The sequence below is a fragment of the Pagrus pagrus genome, assembly GCF_965226575.1.
Source record: "Pagrus pagrus genome assembly, contig: HAP1_SCAFFOLD_182, whole genome shotgun sequence".
Lineage (NCBI taxonomy): Eukaryota > Metazoa > Chordata > Actinopteri > Spariformes > Sparidae > Pagrus > Pagrus pagrus.
Window position 1 is genome coordinate 67,184 of NW_028175281.1, and position 11,231 is coordinate 78,414.

The 11,231-nt window shown below is 41.8% G+C and overlaps 1 long non-coding RNA gene across 3 annotated transcripts; it reads right to left on the reverse strand.

Annotated features, from left to right (window-relative positions):
- Window positions 1–4,139: 4,139 nt before the first annotated feature.
- On the reverse strand, window positions 4,140–10,800 carry LOC311254037. Of its 3 annotated transcripts, XR_014622157.1 has the most exons (6): window positions 10,781–10,800; window positions 9,777–9,848; window positions 8,711–8,913; window positions 7,558–7,716; window positions 5,991–6,111; window positions 4,140–4,449 (listed from the first exon to the last, which is right to left on the reverse strand). It is a non-coding gene; the product is annotated as an uncharacterized lncRNA (long non-coding RNA). The 3 variants fall into 3 exon arrangements; XR_014622158.1 differs by having other exon boundaries at window positions 5,991–7,716; window positions 10,781–10,799; XR_014622159.1 differs by lacking the exon at window positions 8,711–8,913 and having other exon boundaries at window positions 5,991–7,716; window positions 10,781–10,795.
- Between the last annotated feature and the right edge of the window lie 431 nt (window positions 10,801–11,231).

Genomic DNA, 11,231 nt, shown 5'->3' on the forward strand with positions numbered 1-11,231 from the left:
CGAGACACAGCAGTCCCCATTGGATTCGGGTGAAATTTGTATTTTTGGCGAATATTTTAGTGAGAGGGACAATGTTTCATGAGGCTGGCTTAAGGCTGAGGCTAGGGTTAGGGTTAGGGTTAGGGTTATGGGGCTAGGGTTAGGGTTATGGGGCTAGGGTTAGGGTTACGGTCGTCTTTTGACCGATTGACTCGAAATTGCACACGCATGTCCTCCTCACTGGTGGAATGAGGCTCGCCGGTTTTGGTTGGATTCTGGTGGAATTTGTATTTTTAGTGAATATTTTAAAGAAAAAAATGGCCTTTTTCATGAAAACGTCGGCCGATTTTTTCAATAGCTTCCAGGTCTTTGGACCGATTGACTCGAAATTTCTCCCAGATGTGGTCCTATACTGGCTGAACGAGACACAGCAGTCCCCATTGGATTCGGGTGAAATTTGTATTTTTGGCGAATATTTTAGTGAGAGGGACAATGTTTCATGAGGCTGGCTTAAGGCTGAGGCTAGGGTTAGGGTTAGGGTTAGGGTTATGGGGCTAGGGTTAGGGTTATGGGGCTAGGGTTAGGGTTACGGTCGTCTTTTGACCGATTGACTCGAAATTGCACACGCATGTCCTCCTCACTGGTGGAATGAGGCTCGCCTGTTTTGGTTGGATTCTGGTGGAATTTGTATTTTTGGTGAATATTTTAAAGAAAAAAATTGGCCTTTTTCATGAAAACGTCGGCCGATTTTTTCAATAGCTTCCAGGTCTTTGGACCGATTGACTCGAAATTTCTCCCAGATGTGGTCCTATACTGGCTGAACGAGACACAGCAGTCCCCATTGGATTCGGGTGAAATTTGTATTTTTGGCGAATATTTTAGTGAGAGGGACAATGTTTCATGAGGCTGGCTTAAGGCTGAGGTTAGGGTTAGGGTTAGGGTTATGGGGCTAGGGTTAGGGTTATGGGGCTAGGGTTAGGGTTACGGTCGTCTTTTGACCGATTGACTCGAAATTGCACACGCATGTCCTCCTCACTGGTGGAATGAGGCTCGCCGGTTTTGGTTGGATTCTGGTGGAATTTGTATTTTTGGTGAATATTTTAAAGAAAAAAATGGCCTTTTTCATGAAAACGTCGGCCGATTTTTTCAATAGCTTCCAGGTCTTTGGACCGATTGACTCGAAATTTCTCCCGGACGTGGTCCTATACTGGCTGAACGAGACACAGCAGTCCCCATTGGATTCGGGTGAAATTTGTATTTTTGGCGAATATTTTAGTGAGAGGGACAATGTTTCATGAGGCTGGCTTAAGGCTGAGGCTAGGGTTAGGGTTAGGGTTAGGGTTATGGGGCTAGGGTTAGGGTTATGGGGATGGGGATAGGGTTAGGGTTACGGTCGTCTTTTGACCGATTGACTCGAAATTGCACACGCATGTCCTCCTCACCGGTGGAATGAGGCTCGCCAGTTTTGGTTGGATTCCGGTGGAATTTGTATTTTTGGTGAATATTTAAAAGAAAAAAATGGCCTTTTTCATGAAAACGTCGGCCGATTTTTTCAATAGCTTCCAGGTCTTTGGACCGATTGACTCGAAATTTCTCCCAGACGTGGTCCTATACTGGCTGAACGAGACACAGCAGTCCCCATTGGATTCGGGTGAAATTTGTATTTTTGGCGAATATTTTAGTGAGAGGGACAATGTTTCATGAGGCTGGCTTAAGGCTGAGGCTAGGGTTAGGGTTAGGGTTAGGGTTATGGGGCTAGGGTTAGGGTTGCGGTCGTCTTTTGACCGATTGACTCGAAATTGCACACGCATGTGCTCCTCACTGGTGGAATGAGGCTCGCCGGTTTTGGTTGGATTCTGGTGGAATTTGTATTTTTGGTGAATATTTTAAAGAAAAAAATGGCCTTTTTCATGAAAACGTCGGCCGATTTTTTCAATAGCTTCCAGGTCTTTGGACCGATTGACTCGAAATTTCTCCCAGACGTGGTCCTATACTGGCTGAACGAGACACAGCTGTCCCCATTGGATTCGGGTGAAATTTGTATTTTTGGCGAATATTTTAAAGAAAAAATGGCCTTTTTCATGAAAACGTCGGCCGATTTTTTCAATAGCTTCCAGGTCTTTGGACCGATTGACTCGAAATTTCCCCCAGACGTGGTCCTATACTGGCTGAACGAGACACAGCAGTCCCCATTGGATTCGGGTGAAATTTGTATTTTTGGCGAATATTTTAAAGAAAAAATGGCCTTTTTCATGAAAACGTCGGCCGATTTTTTCAATAGCTTCCAGGTCTTTGGACCAATTGACTCGAAATTTCTCCCAGACGTGGTCCTATACTGGCTGAACGAGACACAGCAGTCCCCATTGGATTCGGGTGAAATTTGTATTTTTGGCGAATATTTTAGTGAGAGGGACAATGTTTCATGAGGCTGGCTTAAGGCTGAGGCTAGGGTTAGGGTTAGGGTTAGGGTTATGGGGCTAGGGTTAGGGTTATGGGGCTAGGGTTAGGGTTACGGTCGTCTTTTGACCGATTGACTCGAAATTGCACACGCATGTCCTCCTCACTGGTGGAATGAGGCTCGCCGGTTTTGGTTGGATTCTGGTGGAATTTGTATTTTTAGTGAATATTTTAAAGAAAAAAATGGCCTTTTTCATGAAAACGTCGGCCGATTTTTTCAATAGCTTCCCCAGCTGGCACCAGACGTCAGCTAGACGTCATATAGACGTTGCCCTCTTACGTTGAATAGACGTTAGTATTTAGTTGAGAATGAAAATCGGGTTAACGTCTAAACTTAACGTTGATCTGATATCAAAATCCAACGTTGGGCAGATGTTACATTTTTATATTAAATCAACGTCGGGTTTAGACGTAAACCCGATTTTCATTTTCAACTAAAATATAACATCTATCCAACGTTGGACTTGGATATCTAATCATCGTTGGGTTTAGACGTTAACCCGATTTTCATTTTCAACTAAAATATAACATCTATCCAACGTTGGACTTGGATATCAAATCATCGTTGGGTTTAGACGTAAACCCGATTTTCATTTTCAACTAAAATATAACATCTATCCAACGTTGGACTTGGATATCAAATCAACGTTGGCTTTAGACGTAAACCCGATTTTCATTTTCAACTAAAATATAACATCTATCCAACGTTGGACTTGGATATCAAATCAACGTTGGCTTTAGACGTTAACCCGATTTTCATTTTCAACTAAAATATAACATCTATCCAACGTTGGACTTGGATATCTAATCAACGTTGGGTTTTGATGTCGACCAGATTTTCATTTTCAACTAAAATATAACCTCTATCCAACGTTGGACTTGGATATCTAATCAACGTTGGGTTTTGACGTCGACCAGATTTTCATTTTCAACTAAAATATAACATCTATCCAACGTTGGACTTGGATATCTAATCAACGTTGGGTTTTGACGTCGACCAGATTTTCATTTTCAACTAAAATATAACCTCTATCCAACGTTGGACTTGGATATCTAATCAACGTTGGGTTTTGACGTCGACCAGATTTTCATTTTCAACTAAAATATAACCTCTATCCAACATTGGATTTTGATATCAAATCAATGTTGGATCTAGACGCCTACCTGACTTGCATTTTCAACAAAAATATAACATCTATCCATCGCTGGACTTGGATATCTAATCAACGTTGGGTTTTGACGTCGACCAGATTTTCATTTTCAACTAAAATATAACCTCTATCCAACGTTGGACTTGGATATCTAATCAACGTTGGGTTTTGACGTCGACCAGATTTTCATTTTCAACTAAAATATAACATCTATCCAACGTTGGACTTGGATATCTAATCAACGTTGGGTTTTGACGTCGACCAGATTTTCATTTTCAACTAAAATATAACATCTATCCATCGCTGGATTTTGATATCAAATCAATATTGGGTTTAGACGTCAACTCTTTTCAATTACAATATAACATCCACCCAACATGTGAATTTTAAGTCTAAACGACATTGGGATTTGACGTCATCCCTTTTTTCGACAAAACTCCAACATACATTATATTTTGATGTCAAACCAATATTGGAGTTTGATGTTTGAACTTTTGTTGGTAAGTATTCATTTAAGACACTGTTTAGCTGTATGGGTAAATAACAAACTGGTTCACAAAAAGGCTTTTTAATAAAACATTTAAGAATGTTTAAAATTTTAACATTTAAACAAAATTTTAACACATTTAACATTTAGGGAAAACCAGTTTCAACATTTAAAAACAACAACAACAACAACAACAACAACAACAACAACAGGACAGTGCACAGAGGTGGAAGTAGAATAACAGTCACTGCTGCATCTGGCTTTTCCTGCCACCTCCGCCCACCCTGTCTGGGGCATATTTAAGGCAGAAGGCAACAGCCTCGGAAATCTTCGCCTCCGTTTCCTCCTCCCTTCTTGGAGTCTTCAGGACACTCTCTGTAAGAAATATTTGAAACTTCAGAGTACAGGACAAGTAAGGCAACAGTAAGAGTAAGGCTGAATTCCAATTCTTATTTTCATCCCTGCCCCTACCCCTAGCCCTTAAAAGGATAACTACCGTTTTTTACAACCTGGACCTTATTTCTAGCAAAATATATGGTCATTTACTCACCCAGATAACTTTGGTGTCATTTGAAGTCGTTCAGACGAAATTAGATCCAGCGTGGCGAATATCTCCATATAATGCGAAAGACAGGGCACCGACACACAGCCTTTATATAACGCATTATCTGCCACGAAACTAGTTCATTTCACTAATATTTTGTCATGATACGCTAGCGCCATTCCCCTCTGAGTCCGGGATCGTCCGTCATCAACATCCGGGGTCAAACTAGCAGTAGCAGCTACAGGTAAACAAGCCGGGCTGTCTTGGGTGCGCGCGCAGCTCAGAGACGACATCCTCCAGGTCAGAGGTAGTAGGTCAACCTACAGACCCCGGATGTTGACAATAGACGAGCCCGGACTCAGAGGGGAATAGCACTAGCGTATCGTAACAAAATATTGGTGAAATGAACTAGTTTCGTGGAAGATAATGCTCATAGAGGCTGCACTTCGGTACGCCGTCAGTCGCATTATATGGATATACCGGCGCTACACTGGATCTAATTTCGTCCGAACAACGCCAAATGACACCAAAGTTATCTGGGTGAGTAAATTACCATATATTTTGCTAGAAATAAGGTCCAGGTTGTAAAAAACGGTAGTTATCCTTTAACCCTTGCCCCTTGAAACAGAGCTACAAGGGGTAGGGGTTGAAAGTCAACCCCTACAAATTGGGACACCCCTTCAACAATCACATAGGTCATCAGTAGTCTCCGTTGGCTTTCACATAAGCAGACATGACAAACTTTTGCCACAAATCCTGTATTCAAAACCATGTTAACTTAATAAAATTGAATGCAGATGGATCGGTTCATTGTAAAACATTTATTGATGTAAATGTGGTGATTTATGTAGGTAGACTACAGAGCCCCCAGGCAGCGCTGCTCTTCTGTCCAATACACACATGAAGCTTCACTTTTAATTCAAACAAACTAATGCGACTGCCACAATTCTTACATTTCATCAATGAGACCAGCACAGACCTGCCAACCTTGAACTTGAACAAATTACATAATGGTGAAACGTTGCGGTTAGCCTACTTGTAAAGGACATCAACATAGTGCATGTTGGTTTTTGGGGGGCGTGGTTTCTTTGCCTGCTGCGGACATACCCCCAGCGTCCTGAGGCAGAGAATGCTGCTCATTTATCGACAACTTTGATGCATAATTTTTTAGTCCTTCAAATTTGACATTGTGGTTAATAATGTTTTCCTGTGGTATTTTTAAACTTAGAACATATTTATTTTTGGCTTCCTCAGTCTTTAACGTACAATTTAATTTCAAAGATCTGATATTGCAAAATAACTACTTTTGCCTTTTTTTCCTTTTAACACATCAATAAGCAGTTCCTCTATATGTTTTATACTATATACTTACTTGCTTCTGGCATTGGGTACGGGGAGTTTTTTTTCTGTACTGGAGTGGTTGATGGTCCTCTTGAGAGAGACAGAAGATTGACCCCTCTGGTCTTCTACAGTGGGCCGAGTTTTCTGGGAAGCTACAAGAATCAAAGAAAATGTAATAGTTAAGCCATTTTTCAGACTAAACTTAAGACAAATAATTTCCAAGATAAATTACTTTTGCAGTTAAAGGAGCTGTATAAGAAATGTACAGCAAGTTATCATAAAATCACTCAATGTCACCAGAGACTAATCATATTAATTTGAAATACTGATCTATAAACAGCGAGAATATTCGCATTTGACTGGGACCACTGAGCTGCAGCTACAGCTGGGAGATAAAATTATTTATTTATTTTCAATTGAGATTGCGATTTAAGATCGAGTTCCATTATCGGTTATTATGCTCATTTCCTTGATATCACACGGTAGAAATAAGCAGCTTGTCTCTCTGCCGTCTGACAGGCCACCTTCTGTTGTGAAGCCAAAGCGAAAGAAGTACAAAGTTAAAGTTGGAAAAGAGGGAGGAAATGAGGTGAAATGGAGCTGATTGTTAATAAAGTGATGGTGAACGTGTGTAACGGTTCATGAGACGAGTCCAGCCCGGTCAGGTCGCCTGTCTCTGGCATGGATTAAAGTTCTCCGTCGCTACGACGGATTTCCTTCATTCAAACTTCATAGAGGCGACTTGTGAGATCAACGTAGATCGTAGGAGAACTGTTGGCTGATGTTTATTGACAGATTGTCACACTGTCACACTCTACAGCCTATGGTATCGTTAACAGCGTGTGTGCGCCTGACCAATGACAGTGCAGTGACCCACACAGGGCGGGATCTCAACACGGAGCGGCGCTAAAGTTTAGCTGCTTAGCTAGCAAGGAATTGTCGCGCTGCTACGTTATCAACCGAGTTTAGTCAGCACGTGAGAACTCATCTGACACGGAGAGTCTCCTGTTGTGTGCTACATGTGTGAAATAACAACTATAGTCTGGACTTTGTCTGCAGTGTATCTGTGTAAACGGCTTCATTTAGCGTCTCTCCCTCTTCTCTGGCACCGTGAGTTACCATGGTTACAGGAACGCCCTGAAACTTTATAATGATGATCAATAAGAAGTTTTTGGTTAGTTTGACTGTACAGAGTCATGAATGTTGCCGGATTGTAGCTCAATGCAGACTGACAAGGCTGCAAAAGTTGCTGCTTGTATGATGTATTTTTCTGTTCAACGATAAGAGGCTCACTTTAAATAATAATAATAATAATAATAATAATAATAATAATAATGAGAAGAAGTAGAAAAATAGCGTACTGAAAAGTTCTGTAGATGGTTGATTATTTGAAAGAGTAAAACTTGAGAAGCTTGGCAAAAATAAAGACACCGTTTGATTATACAGACACACATACGGGGCGTAGTGTCCAAGTGGTGATGTGAAACAATAACCTGCAGATCACAGATGTAGATGTAGCCTACTGCTGCTTCATCCCTCTGACTGCAGGTAGTAACTAATGCAGTCTAACATGTTTTAGAGAGACATGATTATCTTACTTATACTTATCTTAGACTACTGTAACTCCCTCCTCTTTGGTCTCCCCCACAAGTCCATCCGTAAGCTCCAACTGGTCCAGAATTCAGCTGCTCGTATTGTCTCCAGAACTCCTTCCATCAATCATATCACGCCCGTTCTTCAACAACTCCACTGGCTTCCTGTCAAATTTCGCATAGACTTTAAAATCCTGCTTCACACTTTTAAGGCCATCCACAACCTCGCCCCCCCATACCTCTCTGACCTCCTCCACATCAACATTCCCTCCCGGGCACTCAGATCAGCCTCCTCCATCAGCCTCACTGTGCCCTCTGCCCGTCTGTCCACCATGGGGTCCAGAGCCTTCAGCCGCTCTGCCCCCCCCCTACCTCTTCAAACTCTCATACTCACTTTAAGTTGTCTTCCACCTTGCAGTTTTCTGATTTTATTTTGTTTTTATTGCACTTATATGTGTCCTTTGCTTTTTTAAATGACTGTTTATATGTTGTGTAAGGCGACCTTGAGTGCCCTGAAAGGCGCCATAAATAAAATGTATTATTATTATTATTACTTTAAGACCGACTGTGTGAGTGTGCAGAGCAGAGGTTAGCATGTCGCTGTCTGGCAACCTTGCGTCAGTTTTGGCCACAGTCTTACATACGGCTCCTTTAAGTAAAACTTCAATATATCCACCGAATCTGGTCCATCAGCTCCTTTCCTGTAGCAACAACCTGCAGTGTAATTCTGCAACATTACAAAAATATAGTCCCGCAAACTACAGGGAGAGACGGGAGTGGATTTTCATTCCTCTCCCATCACACTCCCATGAATCAGTTTTTAATTTTTTTTAGCTAGTTCTTCCACCAGTTAACTGCAATGGTCGCTGTCTGCCATTGTATGTTTTGTAGATTTGTACTGATGTAAATATTTTGACAATTGGGCCAATACCGGACCAGTTATAGCCAACAAAGTTTTGTGCAGCAGCATAGCCAACTTGGTGACATCTATTTTAATCCTCACAACCATTCAACTGAGCGTTTCTTTTTCTGAGTTTAAAATAGGTACACTACTTTTAATTGTGAATCTATAACATTAGTATAGTAGCATACCACTGTGTATGGGTCCCTATCCTGTTAGGGCAGAATATTTATGTAAGTGAATTAAGTCCTGAAGAACCTTTTTTTGGCCTGGTAGCCTGAGGTGTGGAAGAGGGCGGGGATTGCAGTCCTCTGGAAAGATCCTTTTCCTTGAGACTGGAGTGACTTCTAGGATTGGAGAGATAGATTGACTTGATGGTGTTGACAACGATGACAAGTACGCCTAAGACTCCCTCTCTTGAACACGTTGCAGCTTCCTTGGAGGAGCAGGAAGCTCTAGCTCTGTAAAAAAAAAAGATCTTTTTTTTTTTAAGCAAAGACAATGAAGATGAACAATATATTACACGCAATATTACATCCTGCTGTGAGTGTCAAAGTTTAAAATCACTAGTGCAGGCAGATCCCTCTTGTGTTCGTGTGTCGCTCGGGCGCTCAAAGCAGGAAGTAAATACCGGTGTGTATCTATCGCGAGTCTCGTTCATCTTGTCCGGCACGGCTTCCGTAGTGCAAACGCTGTGAGGGAGACTCGCGTGAATGCGGAGCATGCCTCCAGGCAGATATAGCATAGTGACTGTTTAGGCTAGAAAAATGTACTGAATGAGGTCGTTTCGAGTAAACTCTGGATGTGGCTACTTCAGGACACTTGGATTGCAGCGGACAAGCAGTATGGAGGAATATTACAAAAGTTTTTGTGTAGTTTTATGGACCTTTTCCTCTCGGCCACAATTGACACTCGTTATATGGATTATTCCGTCGGAGGGTACCCCCGCGGGTCTCCAGCTGCACTTTGAGGAATAAGAAACTACACCGGAGTTCTCATCAGCATGAGGGTGAGTCGATAATGACTGAATTTCGTTCTAGAGTGAACTATTCTTTTAATGTCCAACTATCAGAATAAAGTGACAGTTCCAGCAAACATGACTGAATACTTGTTACCTACTGAAGCTTTCAATACCCACACGGGCAGTTTAACAGCCCAGTTTTAAACTGTACATTGTTCCCTCGATATTGTTTCCTCACTTAAACTATGCATCACTGCATCTCTAAAAGACATGTTATTTGTCACATTTGTGCAAATGTTTTCATATCCTCTGACCTCATCACAAGTACTCATTACAGAAGAGGACAAAACAAATACAACCAACCTTCACTTAAGTTGGAACCTTCGCCATCTTCAACTTCCGGCTCACTGTCACTTACTGCACCGTCAAGATCACCTAATTCAAGAAACAAAAACAAAATGATTCTGTTGTTAGGAGCTGCAATTATTTTCATTACTGTTTAATCTGTCATTCACTTCAATCAATTTCAATTTCAGGAAAATATTAAACAGTGTAAAAAAAACAGTGACACAATGAATTCAATCATCACGCGGTTGGGTATTTACATGCGAGATTATAGAGTTTAAATCTAGCGGTCTAAATGACCGCTTACGGCCGTTCTAGTAATGTTTAATTCCGGCCCTTCTGAACTGACACTTTGGTCCAATCAGAAACATAATTTGACCGGATCTAACTCCAGGGTTGTGGAAAGCGCACTGTTATGCCTTCACCAAGATCGATCATTAAGAATAATTGGATCAGACCTGACTGGACTGAACTCGCCACAGTGGCTGGTAAACTGATTCAATTCACCAGCCAGCACACAAATTCAGCCGTATTTGGGGGGTGGCGGGTGCTAATTTCCATCCCTGAATAATGCAACCACATAAAAACCTCTGGGGCTATTTTCATCATTAGGCGATTACATTTGATTTTTTCTTTTTTTTTTAAAAAGGCACAGAGATCCGGGGCTATTCCCAAAACATCCGGGCCCAGGTCTAACGACGCGCCGTCCGTCACGAGCAACGGTAGCCCGGTGGTAACGAGTAACGTAAGATGGCTGTTGTGAGCTGGGAAGCTAATGCTAGCGGCGGATGCTAGCCGCCACCGCTAAAACCAGCTCACTCGACGCTAACTACCCTAACGTTACTCTTCGAGGCTTCTGTTCTTGGTGGCGGCCGGGTATCGGTCCGCGGCTACAGAGCCTCACTTGTGCTGTATTTTTTCTTTTTCACTCCTGAGAACTGCTGCTGGCAGGAGGCTGCAGTTGAGCCCGAGAGAAGGGGCTCAGTTTGAATGTTTTAGTTTACAAACGACAATGAACAAACCTCCAGACTTTGTTCCCGCACTTGCATGATGAATTGACAAAAACAGCAAACTGTCATTACATTCACCCACGCATACATGCTCAACATTTAGAAGACACTTAGCTGTGGTAATTACCCGATGGCAGGCAGTCTCCTCTGATGTTGTCTTGCTGTCTCCGCGCTTTATGACCCCCCCCCCCCCCCCACGTCGCTTACGCCGGAAGTGACGTTTTTGTGGGCGTTCCCTTGGTTGCCGACTCAATCTTGTTTTTTTTTTATGTTTTTGTGGTTTTGTCTGTTACATTTGAATGGGTTTTTTGGTGAAAGTTGATGAATAAATAATAATAATAATAATAATAATAATAATAATGATAATATGTCCCACAGTTCATGGTGGCCTAGAGCAATATTTTGTGAATGTCATGGAAATTACTGTGATGAAAAATACATAAACAGAAAATAATATTGTAAT